Source organism: Hemicordylus capensis, chromosome 1 (assembly GCF_027244095.1).
Source record: "Hemicordylus capensis ecotype Gifberg chromosome 1, rHemCap1.1.pri, whole genome shotgun sequence".
NCBI lineage: Eukaryota > Metazoa > Chordata > Lepidosauria > Squamata > Cordylidae > Hemicordylus > Hemicordylus capensis.
In genome coordinates this window covers 186,180,100-186,197,128 of record NC_069657.1, presented here as the reverse complement: position 1 = coordinate 186,197,128, position 17,029 = coordinate 186,180,100, and the positions used below count along the sequence as shown (strand labels likewise).

The following is a 17,029-nucleotide window of genomic DNA, read 5'->3' as shown; positions in this document are numbered from 1 at the left end:
AGCTTAGGCAGGGCATTAACAATCTGGTTAAGGCTGCTGCTCTTATGGCAGAGTCCAGTTTGGACTGCATTCAGTATGCCTCCAGAGCCATGGTCTTGGGTGTCACAGTCCACAGATGTCTCTGGCTTAAGCACTGGAGCATTGACTTTAAATCCAAGCTCAATTTAGCCTTCAAGGGCACTAAGCTTTTTGAGGAGTCTCTGGACCCTGTTGTGATAAGAAAAAGGCAATGCCACCAGGCCGGAACGACTTTCTCAAGCCATTTCAGATCTAATGCTCCTTCCTTCTGTCCTTCTAGGCCACTCGAAGGACTTTACTACAACTCCACCCACAAGCCGTCATGGAGTCAGCTGTGGCAGCAGAGGAACAAAGGGCTTGCCATATCCCCAGTCTCACATCCATTTGCCTTTTCTCCTCCCAGACTAACTGTAAGCAATGACTATTTTGGAGGGGGGAGATTTCTCCATTTCATTCATACTTGGGTCAACTCCACTTATGACTGTTGGGTCCAGTGTTGCTCCTAACAGGGATTCACAGATGTTGTTGACTATAACTCCCAGAATCCCCAGCTGCAATGGCTTTTGCTTGGGGATTATGGGAATTGTAGTCAACAGCATCTGGGAATCCCTGTTAGAAGGAACACAGTTTGGGTCCTTTCCACCGTTTCCCACTGTTATTCCCTAGACCTCTCTTCTACTCCTCCAGACATTTCATTGTCTCTCCCAGATCCAAAAATCCGACCAAACATCTTTGGATGAGTCAGGCCACTTTTCACCGTACTCAGATCTTGGCCATAGAACCAGTTCCTAGAATTGACCAGGGATTGACCATGATGAGGTGTTTGTTCTTTCTTTTTGCTTGTCCTCAAACAGGGTGGCTCATGGAGGGCAGTCCTGGATCTGAAGTATCTAAACCGCTTCATTCAAAAGAAAATGTTTATATAGAATCCCTATGGACCATCAAGGAGGCGATTGGGCCCGATGATTTCTTATGCCTCAGATGTCTCTGAGGCCCATCTCCATGTGTTGATCCCCCCTGCCCACCAGAAGTTCCTCAGGTTTTGTTATGACCTTCAACACTACCAATACAGAGCCCTTCCATTTGGCCTATCCTCAGCGCCTCAGATGTTCACCAAAATCATGGTGATGCTCATTGTACACATGAGGATATGCAGCACTGATATCCAACCATCATTTGACAATCTCCTGATTTGTGCTCCCTGCCTCCAACAGGCAAGGACATATGTGCGTCTGACTCTCCATTACCTCCAGTCTCACAGCTTTCTGGTCAACCACTAGAAAAGTCCTTTGCAGTCCCTCCAACATCTTGAAGCACTCTTCAACACCGTGCGGGGCTCTGTCTGTCTGTCTGTCTGTCTGTGTCTCTCTCTCTCCTCCATGAGCGGAGGGAGAAGCTGGCTTGGCTTATCCCCACTTCTGAAACAACCCTCAGCAGACCTGAAGTTTCTCTCCCATGATTGCTTGTATAGAATGCACCTCATGGGCCAGATGGCACTCTCACCCCCTCCAGTGATATCTTCTGCTGTTTCAGGACCTCATCGTGTCTTCTACACACAGGAAACTTCCCCCCCCCCCCCTGAAAGCCTTCACTGTTCCTTCCATTGGTGGCTGTCCTCTGCCTTATGCAAGGTCCTTCCTCTTGCTGATCCAGTTCAGATCATTATCCCAATGACACCAGTTTTATAGAATGGGGGACACACTACAACAACCAGTATGCCCAGAGAAAATGGAGACACAGCCTAAGCCACTACAACATCAACTGGCTGGAACTCCATGCTGTCTGCTTAGCCCTTCAGCACTTCCTTCTCCCTCATCCATAACCACCGTGTTCCCATTCTCACTGACAATGTTACTGCAAAGTCCCATATCAACCTCTAGGAAGGCACTAGCTCTTTCATGGCAGAATCCTACTGCTCTTCCACTGGGCCAAACTCCACCTGACATCCCTCACTGTGTAACACCTCAGTGGGTGGCCAACAGCCAAGCCAACTGACTCAGCCACCAGTCAGTCAACCCAAGGGAATGGACGCTCTATTCAGCAGTCTTCCAATCAGTGACCCACTTATTTGGTCAGCCCATAATAGACCTCTTTGCTCTCCAAACAACCATCTCCTTCCAAGGTTCTTCACCAGGTTCCACTCTCCCCTAGTAGAGGTGACAGATGCTGTACAAGCCCTCTAGGCTACTCAATGCTTTTCTTCCAATAGTGGTCATTGGCAAAGTCATACACAAGATGAGGGTAGAACACCATCCTGATTCCTGATCACCCCCACTCCCCAATTGGCCCCGGCAGCCTTGGTTTTCAGACCTGATAGCCTTCTCCATCCACCCTCCCTGGCACCTTCCTCTCCAGTCAGACCTTCTGTCTCAGGGCCCCGTTCTGCATCCAGACCCAGAAAGGCTCTGACTTTGCCCCTGGAAGTTGAGTGCTTGGCCTTAGGCCAAAAGGGCTATTTCTCCACAGTCCAAAATACCATTCTGGCTTAACATCGCCCTTCTACCAGTCGCATTTACCAGATTAACTGGGCTGCATACTTGCATTGGGCCCACAGGAAACACCTTAATCCTATTTCTTTGGGCATTCCAGAAGTCCTGGTCTGCCTTCAGGTGGGCCTTGATCAGGACCTACATCCTAACACCCTAAAACAACAAGTCTCTGCTCTCACTTTGGTCCTTAAGCTTCCGGCCCCTAACTCTTTGACCTTGCACCCACACATTAGTCATTTTCTTAGAGGAGCCTCTAACACTGCTCCACCCACAGTTCACTGGTTTCTTTCCTGGAGCCTCAACAAGGTGCTCAACATGCTAACCCACCCTCCTTTCGAGACCATTCACATGGTGCCACTAAAATTTCTTTCCTATAAAGTCCTCTTTCTTATAGCAGTAACTTCGTCTCACAGAGTCTCCAAGCTCGGGGGCCCTCTCAGTCCAGAAAGGACTCCTGCCTCTTCCAACTGGACTCGGTCGTTCTCAAGCTCAACCCTACCCTTTTACCCCAAATTAGCTCGACTTTCCACCATTCTCAGTATCTTGTTCTGCCATCTTTTTTGTCCTACTTCTCACCCTAAGGAGAGGACTGGCATATCCTGGACATCCCTCTGCTTCTGCATTAGGCGAACTAGGGCATTCCACTGTTCTGACTCACTTTTTGTTTCCTTTCACCCTTTGTTTCTAGGCTCCATTTCCAAAGTCTCCCTCTCCAGGTGGATTTGGGCTTGCATTGCATTAGCTTATGAGTCCCTGGCACTTGCTGTTCCTGGGGGCACCACTGCCCATTTGACTCACAGTGCCTCTGTGTCAGTGACTTTCTCTGCCCACACCCCGGTACTCAAAATATGCAGAGCACTGACCTGGTCCTCCCATCACCCTCTCCTACAAGGAAGCAAACTAAAAGATTGCTTTGTTTCAGGTGGGACAGGCAGCCTTTGGATGCACCGTACTGCAAAATGTCCTTTAATTACGTCCTCTCCACCCACCTAGTCACTTCTTGGGCTTGTCCTATTCTACTGGATGACCTCCTACACTGTGGAAAAAGAAACATTGGTCTTACCATGAAGGGTTCTTTTCAAAGTGTATGGAGGTCATCTGACCCACCCATGGGTGTCTCTTCCCTTTTTTACTGTTTGGTTTCGGGTTTCAGATTTTTGGGTGGCAGTGACTCCCAGGGTCTCAGTTTTTATCTAATATACTTACTCCATTCTCGTCATTGTGCTCTCTTTCTTTACCTGATTTTTCTCTGCCCAACAGTCCCAGAACTGGGGTTTGGTACCTTCTGAACACCAGAAGCAAGCCCCGTTCTCAGTTTGAATCTGGTCCAGTCTGTGGAGCATGTTGGGTCCACAACCCATCCTACCTGGTGACCTCCATACACTGTGAAAAAGAACCCTTAATGGTAAGACCAATGCTCTTTTCTGTTTGAGTTCCTTTGGGAGCCATGAGATGTGAACAAGAATGGAACTGCCTCAAAATATATAGTTTAGACCTGTCATGACTGTGCTATGGAAAGTCTGGCTTTTTTCACATCTGTTGTGATAAATATGAGCAGCTGCAGATAGCAGCAAAAAGGATGTGACTTCTCAAATACAGTGGCTGACATCCAGACTAACTTACAGAATATTACTACCTGGCAAATAGTCTAAAGGACTACTTAATTTCAGTAGGACTACTCAAGAATAATTTAGTCTGGATGTCAGGTGATCTTGTACAAAAAGGAAAGCTCTTTCACTCTTGCATGTATTTCCAGTTTCCTCGGATGTCTCTATTCCTGCTTCAGCCCCACCATCATATGTCACCCTGTTTTGAGGGAGTCTCCCTATCCTCAGAAATACATTTGAGGGGGCTGCAGAGATCAATGGGTGGCAGGAAAGCCTTGTTCCTTTTGTGTTTCAGCTTTGCATTTAAAAGCTACTTTCTTTCAGTTCTGAATAGAGAGGCTTTTATCAAATAAAAGCTTTTAGATCACTCAGAATCAATGCAACTTGTTTGCACACAAAATAAATTCTTCTTCTTGGCAGGCACATGATTACTTAGAGTAGGAGGGAAATATTACGTGTGTGTGTGTGTGTGTGTGTATTCCTCTCTCTCTCTCTCTCTGTGCTTGAGATGCTAGTTAATTAACTAGTAAAATAATGTTTAAACTACTTGAACATGAATTAGCTGATATAATGGTGATGCAATACACATGATGGATCTATTGCAATACTTCTCTCCAGATCTTTTTTATTGTGTGAATTAAAACATAGAAAGAGGGAATTGCAACAAAGCATGGTGTAGTGGTTAGAGTGCTGGACGAGGACCAGGGAGACCCAAGTTCAAATCCCCATTCAGCCATACTACTAGCTGGGTGACTCTGGGCCATTCACTTCTCTCTCAGCCTAACCTACTTCACAGGGTTGTTGTGGAAGAGAAACTCAAGTATGTAGCACACTGCTCTGGGCTCCTTGGAGGAAGAGCGGGATATAAATGTAAAAATAAATAAATAAATAAAATACTCGCTCTCAGCCTCCGCTGCAATTGGGAGGATAATCTCTTTATGGGGCCACTGTCAGGATTGCATCAATAGAATATATGTGAAATGCTCTGCACACTCAAAAGTGCTATACAAAAACTATACCATTTACTACCTTGTGCAGTCACACAGTACTAGTGTCCTACCTTTTTTAATTGCATCATGGTGTCGACAGATATCAAAGCTTCCCTGCTTCTCTCTGCAACTATTCTGATGAAAGTAAGTAAATGTGGGTGTCTCTCTTTTTCCACCTCCTGCTTCTTTACCCACCTAATATTTTTATGACTTCTTAGTCAAAGGCTTAATAGACTTCGTTGGAAGCAAAGTAGCTGCATGGTTTTAAGAGCTTTTGATGGATAGTGAAATGATTCCTTCCATTCCAGTAAAGTTCAATACCTTCAACTACCTCTTTAGTCTGACTGTAATTTTGTCTTTACAAAAATAAAGTTGTCTTTCCTAATTATGGGTCCTAAAAAGACTTTTAGATATTTGGGTGGCGGCAGTGTACAGAGGAGTGATTGCTGCTGAGGTAACCTCACTCTTAAGTCTTCACCATACCTCTTAGTCTTCTATAATTTGAAATGTTGGCTCTAGAAAACAATACTGGCTTTGTGGTGGGGGAAAAACTTGTGTTTCTGTTTTGGCAAGGTAATTAGAGTTAAATTCTTGCAAAATACCACTCTACTTCATGCTGAAATTGAGGCAAAACTAATTATTTTTCTGTTTCGATGTGTGTAGCCCTTTGGATGGTGGGGGTGGATGTTGACAAAAATATAGTAGGCTGCAGAGGTACCATTTTGAGAGATATTTATTTGCATATGGTGTGCATAGGGCTGTTCATGGAGCCATATTTGTAGCAATAACTGACCCTTATAGCAGCCTATGATTACAGCTTGGCTACAACTGCCATTTTTGTCCCATGACAATTGTGAAGTTACACTGCCCTTGGCTTGGTCATTTAATCCTAGTGATTTCTACCATCTCTTCTCAGCTTGGCCATTCTCTGACCCCTCGCCCTGCACTAAACTGTGTTCTGCTTTCAAAGACATATAATAGTACATCACAGAATTGTCCACAATCAACTTTACAAAAGCGGATACATTAACTTTTTTTTAATCTGAAGTAAGCTGCTATAAGTTCTTTTGAATCATCAGTCACCTAATGGCACAGTGGGGAAATGACTTGACTAGCAAGCCAGAATTTGGTGGTTCGAATCCCCACTGGTATGTTTCCTAGACTATGGGAAACATCTATATCAGGCAGCAGCGATATAGGAAGATGCTGGAAGGCATCATCTCATACTGTGTGGGAGATGGCAATGGTGAACCCCTCCTGTATACTACCAGACAACCACATGGCTGTGTGGTCACCAGGAGTTGACGGCACAACTTTACCTTTAAGTTAATCATGGGGAACTGGTGTGTGTTATGAATAAAGACTCCTTACTGTTATCGAAGGATGAAAGTTCCCCTGACTTTCAAGAGCATGAGCTACTTAAATGATGTAAAACACTGTTTGAAAATATGGCCGATCAGCAATTGTAGTTTACACTATTGCTTGTATTGGGTTGCTTGTATAAAACAAGGCAGGCTTGTAAATAGCCACTTGCCTTGTCCCCTATGGCCAGTATCACTTGTCTCTAGACCACCTAGAAAGGAAAAAACTGGAAGAGGGTTGATTTCTTTTCAGGCCATCACAGCATTGCATTATGATTAATCTCTTTTATATCTGGACAGGCAGGCTAATAGAAATTTGAATAAGCATCTGTGGGTTAGCTTACAAAGCTGTGTTAATAGATGCATATCACATGTACGCTGTTATGTGGGAGGAGTACACAAGTGTCTTTCATATGGACATATGGTGAAGAGAGTTGGTTCCTCATGACTGAATGTATATGTACCCAGAATGTTGGGGGCAATATGCTAAAATCATTGTAAACAGCTTAGAGAGCACCGGCTATAGAGCGGTATATAAATGTAAGTGCTATTGCTATTGCTATTGCTATATACTGGGTTCTACTGCATGGTTTCCATGTGAGACCTTTACCACTTGCAAAGAACTCGGAGACTGGCGTGGGGAACTGTTGAAACTAGGCTTCTTAATTCAGAGATTTGAATTAATTCAAAACTCTGTATCAAAATGTCCTGGTCATGGTTCAGGGCACTCCCAGTGTAAGAAAGTAATTGTTCATACAGAGTGTTGAATTGAAATAACGAAGATGTGATTGATCAGAGCTCATTGATGTAGTAGTAGAGTATGAGCCGTGAAGTGCTTGGCTCAAATCTCCCCTTGGCCTTGAGGTGGGCCACTTAACCCGCTGTTCCTCTGTTCTCTCATTTCATCCACATCGGTGGATCACATCGTGCACATCAATGTGTGCAGGGGGATCAGGTTTAATCTCCTGGCCCTGCCCCTTGCTTCCATGCATTCAAGAAAGGGCTCGACCGGGGTACTGTTGAACATGCTTGGGACCTACATTCATGTCTGGGAACCCTGCTAGTGTGTGTAGTCTGTCCTGCTCTTTGACTGTGGTGGTTGAGATGGGGCTCGCCCCCCATAACCCCGCCCCCTTCTCCACGGGTGTGCTCTACAGGTGAGAAAAGAGCTTCTGTGCCAGCCTTGGCCCCTTTCCCCATATTGTTGTAAGGATTACTGAGAGTTTGTAAAGCATCTTGATTACTAAAAAGCACTAGACAAATGTCACCTCTTAGTATGAATGAAATTAAAGACAAGTGGTGGTTTATTTAACACCCATATCTCTTAAAAACATTTTTCATATTTACATGGTAGAAGTGTCCAGTTAGAACCTTCTCCCTGGGAGCGAACTATGAAATGATACAAATTCAAGGGCAATTCCTTATGTCTGATGGCTCTGTCTGAGTAAATACTACTTGCAGATTTATTTATTAGAGGTCTAGAATAACTACCTCTTGGTAGCAACAGTACTAAGTTCTTAATGTGCTAATATATAAGGGAACTTGAACGTAGAATCCCCTTTCCCCTCGGCCATCTCCTGTCCCTATAAGCCAAAACATCCAATCAATTTTTCATCATAAAGAGGCTCTTTTCAGGTGTGAGGCAAGAGTGGTGGGGGAAATGGATGCCAACTACTCTGCAAATGTTTATTTTAGATTTCTCTCAATGTATTCTTGGCTTGGGCTGTCATATTAGCAGATGGCCTACACTCTGGGGACAGGCTGCAACCTCTTTTTTAAACTGACTGTGTGGTGGTTGGACCCCCCCCGCCCCCACTCAGTTGGCTTGCTTGTTGTCTCCAAAGACATTATACTGTCCTTCCCTGCTCATATTTATATTTTTGGTGGACATATTTAATGAACAGCTGTGCATCTGAGTCACACTATAAATTATCCAGTTTTTTCCATAGCAATAAGATAGACAAAAACACATTTCCAGCTGAACTGCAGGAAAATTTCCATTTGCTGCTGTTGTGAAATATAGAGGTGGTGTGGGGAACAGGACTGTGGTGTATGTGCTTAAGGCATAGGGTAAAGTTTGGAATGTTGGCATTTTCAGTGTTGCTTTTGGGTTTAGCGGTTGACTCAGTGGGGAAATGACCTGACTAGCAAGCCAGAGGTTGCTGGTTTGAATCCCCGCTGGTATGTTTCCCAGACCATGGAGTGACTGCTCCATAGTTTCCCAGACTATGGGAAACACCTATATTGAGCAGCAGCGATAGAGGAAGATGCGGAAAGGCACCATCTCATACTGCACGGGAGATGGCAATGGTAACCCCCCATCTGTATTCTACCAAAGACAACCACAGGGCTTTGTGGTTGCCAGGAGTCGTCTCTGACTGGACAGCGCACTTTACCTATTAACTCTCTAGCTGCTGGGTAGATAGCATGAAGTTATAGCCCCAACTGCTCGGACAGGCTACATGCTGGTTAAATCATTCATAGGTAGTACTTGCAAGCAGCAAAGAGTTTAGATAGAGGAGAGGATACTGAGAAACAAATAGCTAGAGAGAGCAGTCAGAGTATCATCCCATGACTTGGTTTTCTAGGAACCTTAATTTTAAAAGCTTCAGCCCCTGCTAATGGATCTAAGAGGTGCCTTTTCGAAGTGGTGATTTTTCTTATGTATAGCAGGGGGGAGCAACTGGCCCTATCCAACCCCAGCACAGCATCCCTCCAGTGACCGTTGTTGGTGTCCTACCTTGTGTTTCTTTTTATATTGTGAGCCCTTTAGGGGCAGGAAACCATCTCATGTGTTTTTTCTATGTCGATCGCTTTGAGAACATTTGTTGAAAAGGAATAAATGTCTTACAGTTGCAGTCAAGTTGGTCCCTGAAATAATAGTGGAGGAAAAAGAGGCTGCTATTAAGGTCTGTGTGAGGAAAACAGGAAGCAGCCCCTCATGAAGTGACACTTCATCCATATCTTATCCTTGCTTTCTCTTCCAGTGTTATAATATGACAATCTGGGGATCTGTCTTTTGTACCACATAGTAGTCCTTAATCACATGGGAAGAGCATTGCTGAGAAGAATGCCTAGTCAGTCCCTTGGACTTGGTACTGTCTTCCACCTGTAAGGAAGAAATGCAGTTTTCCCTCAATATTGTTCCTTTTTTGCAGGGCTGGCTTAAAAGTAAGGTGTACCTTGCATTGCCTCTTCTCTTCAAAAATCCCTCTTCAGATTGCATTAAGCTTTCAAGAAGTGGTAGATGGCAACTGGTAACTTCTTGGAAAGAGGAGGGGAAAAAATTCCATCAGCTAGAAATATTCCTGCCTTCTATTTATGGCAGCAGTTCTTCTGTAAGTGTGAATGCAACACATTGTTAACACATTTTAAGTAGCTTGGTGGCTAGAATACCATGTCCTTCATATATGCATGCTGCTGCTGCCTTCTGGGCTTATAGTGTCGCAGGTTAAAGGGTTGTTGAGGTTCTTGCTAAAAATGGACAAAAGGCAATGGAGAAGTTTATTAGGAGCCAGTCTGTTCGTTTGAGCTGCAGCCAGCCTGGAATCTGGTTGGTGTAAGTGCCCTTTATGTTTGGCTGCAGCTTGGGAGGTGAGAGAGAGGGCACAACTTCTTGGCCAAGAAAAAAGAAAGCTGGTGTGCATGTTAGTTTAAATGATCCCTGCCTTTTCTCTACCCAGTAACACACTGGCCATGCTCATTTTGCAGTTCTTTCAGACTGAGTCCTTAATGCTCTCTTAATTGTGCTGTTCAGACAAAATGATGAATTGGGGGAAAGGAGGATTGCAGATTTGGTACTCTAAATCTCACACTTGTATGTTTTGACTCAAAGTTTCAGAAGGAGAACCCACTCAAGGTCTCTGTCTCTTTCCCAAATAGAAACATTGCAGGAAGCAGAACCAAACAGTGCCGTGTAGGAAGTTGAGCCAAACAGAACTCTAGAAGATCCCTGATGAATTCACTGACATGATCTTTGGGGGGCCAGGGGAGGAGAGAGGTAGAAAGACATTCCTCATAGAGGTGAAGTGTGTGGACTTCAGAGCTACAGAACCTTACTTCAGATGTACTCATTGCTTACATTCATATGAACACAAGCACTGCAGCTGCACGAAGAATGTTCAGATCTGTATTAAAGATAATGCCCAGTATCCTATGTGGTCTTCTTGAACTACATTACCAAAGTGTCTAGTGGAAACTAAATGATGGGATGGGGCCGTACCTCAGTGGCAGAGCATCTGCTTTGCATGCCGAAGGTCCCACATCCCGTTGCTGGCAGCTCCAGGTAGTCTGGGAAAGACTTCTGCCTGAAATGTGAAAGAGCTTTTGCCAGTCAGTGTGTAGATAATACTGAGCTAGATGGACCAATGGTCTGACTCTGTATTAGGCAACTTACTGTATTTTTGTGAAACATTAAGGCAGGGGTTCCCAGCCTGTGGTACTCTCGATGTTGCTGAACTACAGCTTCCATCATCCCTAGCTACAATTTATTGTGGCTGGGGATGATGGGTGCTGTAGTTCAGCAAGATCTAGAGCAGGGATCCTCAGTGTTGGATCCCCAGATGTTGTTAGGGATGTGGATGGAACTGATGGAGGGTGGCTCGAAGGTGGTGGTGGGGGCATACCTTTTAAGGGCGAAGGAGGGTGTCCTTATCCCTCCTACCATATTTCCTTCACTGACGCTCCATTTTAAGTGCCCCTTGGGCGGCAGTGTACCTCCCTGCTGCCCTGGGTGGCTTCCAGCTTCCTTCCTACTTTAAGAAGAAAATATATAGCATAGTCTTATTGTCAGCTTTCCAGCTTATTGTCCTCCTAAGCTATAGCACTTTCCTGTAGGGGTGTTCATGGAACGGCTGGTCCAGTTTGAATCTGAACTGGACCCGAATCGGTCCAGGTCCGTCACCTCAGACAACTCCCCCAGAGGGAGTAAGCGCAAGCAAGCAAGCAAGCAAGCAAGCAAGCAAGCAAGCAAGCAAGCAATAAATAAATAAATAAATAAATAAATTTGTAAAACAACAACAACCCACTAACGAATCCGGGGTCAAACCAAACAGGGGGTGGTTCAGTTTGACCCTGAACAGTTGCACAGAATTGGTTCGACGTAAAACCAGTTTGCACATCCCTGCTTTCCTGCTGTGTGGCTGAAACAGCCTTGTGAGAAATGAAGGCTGTCTGGAAACGAAATTGATTAGAAAACTGTCAAATCTCTTTGACCTTTTGTCCAAGGAGGCACGTGCCTTCAAAACTGTGCACCTGATCTTGGAGAGAGCCCTTGGTAATCTCAGAATTGTTACGTAGATAGCTTTTCTCTCTCAGAAATACAATGATGCATTACTGCAGTATTGCACAGGCACACTAGTACCTGTGTAAAAACTGCATTCTGCCATTATATGCTGTGAATATTCTGTCTGTCTCACAATCCAAACCACGTTTCCTACTTGCCTAGAACTTGGTATAGAGTAACTTGGTGTCAAGTGCTACCAAATTCCAAGCAGATCCACTGAGGAATGACCAAGAAAATCAGCAGTTTGAAAATTGACCTTTTAAAGAAGTTGATTTCATAGTCATTGACATAAATGTGACCAAGGGTAACCTAATTTCTTCCTAGTCCCTGTAAATGTGCCCAGAAGCTCAAGTTCATTGTGGACTGTGCATTCCGTGTCTGTGTTTTTAAATTCTGTTAATTTCTTGAGTTATTAGACTTTGAAGTCCTCAGTAAATCAGGGTAATCAAATTAAGGTACATTGCATATCAAGTGGCTTGATTGCTCTGGGAAATAATCGGTTTTTCCTCTCAATGAATATGGTGGTTGTCTTCCTTACTCCTGAGTGAACTGTGTACAGCTGAGCCACCATAGCCAACTTCGTTGTGTGACTAACTTTCACTCAGATCAGAGATTACTGGCTTGCAGAGTTTCTTGTGTCTACAGCCATTGTATAACAGAACAGTTCTTTGCATGTTTACTCCTGAGCAAGTCCTACTGGCCAGTATTCAGACTAATTGCCTGAGCCTTTTGGAAGGGCGGTATAAAAGTTATAATAATAATAATAATAATCTTTTGCTGCTAATCCAGGTTTTTCCATTGCCACCATGGAATGGGGCAAGCAGCATTTTGAGTGATCCTTCCTTTCATGTGCATCCTGAAATAATGTCCTTGAGCTTGGGGGACTTTCAGAGAGATCAGTAAGAAGCACAAGTGGCAGAAGAAGGAAGGTATGATTCTCAGATTGTGTCTCCCTCCCCCCCAATACAATGGAAAATCTGGCACATCCACAGAGCGCTAATCTGGATGTTGGGACTATTGAGGGAGGGGGAACTAATGAAAAGGTCTCAGTAAAATAGAGAAAAACGTAATGAAAGCATCATCTTAAAAATGGTGAGAGAGAGGGAGGAAAGATTCTTTTTTAAAACAGCAGGTGGGGGGGGGAGTAGAATAATGGAAATTGGAGGAGGTGAAAATGAATGAACTTTGCTTAAATTAAAAAGAGAGAGGAATAACCTCCCAGTACATACTCTGTAATCATATAATTCTGATATTTATTCACAGTATCCCATGGAAAGTGGAGATCTCTTGATAGATATTTATAAACATGTAAAGAATTAGACCTCTGCAAAGATTCCACATCGAAGATGAATCATTTGCACCTGGCCTCGTGCAGAGACAGCCGTACTCCCCCCCCCGCAATGTGTGGACTGTGCACACAACCAGGAAGATGTCGAGAGGAGAGCTGGTCTTGTGGTAGCAAGCATGACCTGTCCTCTTAGCTAAGCAGGGTCCTCCCTGGTTGCATTTGAATGGGAGACTAGAAGTGTGAGCACAGTTAAGATTTCCCCCCTCAGGGGATGGAGCTGCTCTGGGAAGAGCAGAAGATTCCAAGTTCCCTCCCAGGCTTCTCCAAGATAGGACTGAGAGAGTTTCCTGCCTGCAACCTTGGAGAAGCCGCTTCCAGTCTGTGAAGATAATACTGAGCTAGATAGAGCAATGGTCTGACTCAGTATATGGCAGCTTCCTATGTGCCTATGCAAAGTCTCTCTATAAGGGAAGGAAAGTGATGGGAAGCCCAGTGGTGTCTTCAGAGCTACAAGAGGAACACTGTAAAGTATAGAACCCTTTCCAACACTTTTTCTGCAGTATTCTGTTTATTTTTTACTGAATCAGGATTCTGGTGAAAACTACTATACTAATACAGGGCTGTTATAAAAATTACTGTACTGCACGAATGCTGATAGAGGGCTCTTACCACCCCTTCTTTGTGGGCATTATTCACTTTGAACATTCATCTGCAAAATTGTGAGAACAGAATGTAGTATAATAGTACTGCAGGATTATTAACTATCTTCCCATGGTATGTCCTCAGAATAAGGTATTGAGATATATACTGCCTTGGAACATTAAGATCCGATTTAGCCAACGTGGCTAATAGTTGTTGGTGTTCAAGACTTTTTCCCCCACTGAAGGATTAGTCTGTTTCCTAATAGATGAATGCCATTAATTTTTGTTAAGCTGAAGAAGATAATCCTGTGTATTTTTAAAGAGAGGTTGAGGCTCAAATATCAGTGCTGTAAATTTAACAGAAGTAAAGCGTTAACACAGATGCACATTGCTGATGTAACATAGTGCCTTTCTGAAAAATGAGAAATTCAAAATTCAATAAAAACCTCCTTTTTGAGATGGTAAGGTGTTTACAGTGTTCAGTTGTGCTCTAAGAAGTGTGGAAATTGTAAGTTAAGGTTGCACCCTATCTTCTGTGCCAAGTAAGCATCAAGGACTTTGTACCATCTTGTCTGTTATGCTACTTTTGCAAATACTGTGTAAAACTTGCAATGCAGAATGCAGATTGCAGAGCAGAGCAGTGAGTGAAGTGATGGGCAGAATGGTAGGTAGGGATGTAGGTACCACCACTTGATAAGCCTCTTTGCTCAGTTAGGCCCCTGCTAAGTGGGCAAAGAGGCACCTTCTCAAAGTGGAGATTCTCTTCATTTAGCAGGGGGAGAGCAACTGGCCCTATCCATCTCCAATACAGCATTCCAGTGTGGTGTAGTGGTTAAGAGTGCCGGACTAGGACCCAAGTTCAAATCCCCATTCAGCCATGAGACTTGTTGGGTGACTCTGGGCCAGTCACTTCTCTCTCAGCCTAACCTACTTCACAGGGTTGTTGTGTGGAGAAACTTAAGTATGTAGTACACCGCTCTGGGCTCCTTGGAGGAAGAGCGGGATATAAAATGTAATAAATAAATAAACAAACACATACATACATACATACATACATAAAATTCTTCCAGTGGCTGTTGCTGATGTTTGTAAAGTTTTTTTCTTTAGATTATGAGCCCTTTTTTGGACAGGGAGCCCCTCCCCGCCTCTGTAAACCACTTTGGAAACTTTTGTTGAAAAGCGGTATATAAATATTCATCATATAAGTTAGTCTCCAGACGAGACTTGGAGCTCATCTCGGCCATCACCAAGAAATATTACACATACACACACACACACACACACACACACACACACAGCTGCTGCTGCTGTCAATTTCTCACCACAACACTGTCATAAACAAAATAAACCACAACTCAAGGAAAGCAGGCATCCAAGTTCTGTCTCTGTCAATCTGAGATCCAGCAAAACCAGATAGTTATAGCAGCAATAGCACAGCACTCCGTGCTGAGAAAAGAAAACGGCAAAATGAAACCTTCCTTCCTCCTCTCCTGATGTATCATCTTCAAGAGAAGCACACTATAAGGGCTCTCTCTCTCTCTGCCTCCCAGTCCCTTTGAATACATGCTGAAATTCCCTCTTCCCAGCCAATGGGGGCACAGTTGCCCATGACAACACTTGTTTGTTGATTTGCTTTTTATTCTGCCCTTCCAATGGCTCAGGGTGGTTTACAATTAAAACAGAAACCATTAAAACCAATAGCAATTAAAACAAATATAAATATAAACATCAATCAACAATTAAAACATAAAAACAATTAAGCCATCAGAACAATTAAAACCCTGAAAACCAGGCTACAATATTAAAACAATTAAAATTAATTTAAAACCCTGGAAGGCCAGGCCAAACAGATAGGTTTTAAGGGCTTTCTTGAGGGTCAACAAAGAGTTAAGATTGTGGATTTCTGCTGGGAGTGCATTCCATAGCCCAGGAGCAGCTACAGAGAAGATCTGCCTCTGAGTACCAAACGAACCGGTGGTACCTGGAGGCGGACCTCCTCAGATGATCTTAATGTACAGTGGGGATCACGTAGAAGAAGGCGCTCTCTAAGATAACTTGGACCCAAGCCATTCAGGGCTTTAAAGGTAATAACCAGCACTTTGTATTTTGCTCAGAATCGTATTGGCAGCCATTGTAACTGTTTCAAAACAGGCATAATATGGTCTCTCCGGGTTGCCCCAGACATCAATCTGGCTGCTGCATTCTGAACTAACTGAAGTTTCCAGACTATGTACAAAGGCAGCCCCACGTAGAGCACATTGCAGTAGTCAAGCCGGGAGGTTACCAGCCGATGCACCACTGTTTTGAGGTCATCCTCTTCAAGGAATGGGCGCAGCCGTCGAATCAGCCGAAGCTGATAGAAAGCACTCCTGGCCATGGCCTTCACCTGAGATACCAGGGTGAGGCCTGGGTCCAGGAGTACTCCCAAGCTGCGCACCTGCTCCTTCTAGGGGAGTGTAACCCCATCCAGCACAGGAAGATCTAACACACCCCTCAGATTCTGAGCCCCCACAATGAACACCTCCGTCTTGCTTGGATTCAGTTTCAATTTGTTCTTCCTCATCCAGCCCATTACTGCCTGTAGGCAGGCATTTAGAGAATGAGTGCCATCTCCTGATGATGAAAAGGAGAAGTAGATTTGGGTGTCATCAGCATACTGATAACATCCAGCAGCAAATCTCCTGATGACCTCACCCAGCGGTTTCTTGTAGATATGAAAAAAGCATTGGTGACAGAATGGAGCCCTGAGGAACTCCATATAACAGCTCCCATTTTGAGGAGCAACTGTCACCAAGCTCCACCATCTGGAATCTACCCGAGATATAGGAACGGAATCACTGCAAAGCAGTGTCCCCTATCCCCAGCTTCCTCCAGGTGATCCAGAAGGATACCATTGTCGATGGTATCGAATGCCGCCAAGAGATCCAGAAGAACCGCCAGAGTCACACTCCCTCTGTCGATTCCCCGGTAAAGGTCATCCATCAGGCCGACCAAGGCTGTCTCAACCCCATAGCCAGCTTGAAATGGGTCTAGATAATCAGTTTTCTCCAAGACTGCCTGTTGCTAATTGGCCATCACCCTCTCAATCACCTTGCCCAACCAAGGGAGATTGGAGATTGGCCTGTAATTATCCATAACTATGGGTCCAGGGAAGGTTTCTTTAAGAGTGGTCTGACCACTGCCTCCTTCAGACAAGGGGGCACCCTACCTTTCCTCAGCAATGCATTTATGATATTAACTAGGCCAGCTCCAACAATCTCCCTACTGGATAGAAGCAGCCAAGTCGGGCAAGGATCCAGAGAACAGGTGGTAGGCTGCACCTCCCAAAGCAGCTGGTCCACATCCTCAGGAG

General features: G+C 44.4%; 1 protein-coding gene across 5 annotated transcripts in view; it reads left to right on the top strand.

Annotated features, from left to right (window-relative positions):
- ACVR1 (activin A receptor type 1) overlaps positions 1-17,029 on the top strand; it is a 248,157-nt gene that overhangs the window by 171,280 nt on the left and 59,848 nt on the right. Inside the window, exon 2 of one of the 5 annotated variants that reach the window (XM_053259710.1) lies at positions 12,538-12,677. The exons of the other annotated variants lie outside the window; for them this stretch is intronic. The gene's annotated coding sequence lies outside the window, so the exon portion shown is untranslated. The remainder of the gene's footprint in view (positions 1-12,537; positions 12,678-17,029) is intronic. 5 annotated transcript variants of the gene reach the window in all.